This window comes from Apaloderma vittatum, unplaced genomic scaffold, assembly GCF_000703405.1.
Source record: "Apaloderma vittatum isolate BGI_N311 unplaced genomic scaffold, ASM70340v1 scaffold28070, whole genome shotgun sequence".
Classification (NCBI taxonomy): Eukaryota; Metazoa; Chordata; class Aves; order Trogoniformes; family Trogonidae; genus Apaloderma; species Apaloderma vittatum.
Window position 1 is genome coordinate 4,165 of NW_009696666.1, and position 867 is coordinate 5,031.

Here is an 867-nt window from a genome sequence, read left to right on the forward strand (position 1 = left end):
CCATCCAACAAAACCTGAATTTCTGGCTGCTTTTCTCACCAGAAGCGCTCGCTAGGAAAAGGGTCGGCGAGTCCTCTGGCTTTTCCAGCGATTCCTCGGCGCGAAGTTTTTAATTCGAGACCTTCTTTGCATTCGTGATGGAGAAAAATCAAACAAAACCACCCCCGACGGGCACCGAAGCGGCAAATTCGACCCGGGGGGCGCGGCGCGGCCGCGGCTCTCCCGGCGTTCCCCTCCGGCCAAGTCTTGGCGGATCAGATTTCCTGAAAGTGGCCAAATCCTCCGTGCCAGACGCTCCCCTGACCCCTCCAGCGGCTCATCTCTCTTTTTTTCGTCAAGAATTCTCCTCGGGGCAGCTTTTTGAGAAGACGCCAAACGCGACGGACAAGTTTTTCGGCGGCTCTTAACGTCGCTTGAATTCCTGGTGGTGGAGTTTCTAATCTTCGAGGACATAAAAAAAGAAAAAAGCCGCTTTTCTCTTCTTCCACTGGTATAATCGGAGCCAAACTGGTGGAAGCCACGAGGTTTTGGGGTTCTCCCAGTTGGAAGAAATCCGAGCGCCTCCCCCTCATTGCCCCAATCCCCACCAAACCATCACGGGGCGGCTTTTTTCTGAGAAAATCAGGATCCCCTTCCCTAATTTTCCTCCCCTCGGAAGCGCTTGCCGAGTTTTCCGCCGCTCTAAGACGAAACCAAACGAGGAAAACGTGGTTGGGGAGCTGAACCCGCCCCGTGGTCGGGAGTTTTTATGACGGGCTGATCGTTCCAGAGCTCCGGGAGCGTCGGGACCGATTTGCTCCGGTCCGCTTTCGCGCGAAATAAAAGAGCCTCGATAGACGAGAGGCGCCCGGTGACACATTTAGACCC

General features: G+C 55.1%; 1 protein-coding gene across 1 annotated transcript in view; it reads left to right on the top strand.

The window, feature by feature from the left end:
• SENP1 (SUMO1/sentrin specific peptidase 1) overlaps positions 1 to 867 on the top strand; it is a gene marked incomplete at both ends in the record, with an annotated part of 5,564 nt that overhangs the window by 4,095 nt on the left and 602 nt on the right. The window lies entirely within an intron of this gene.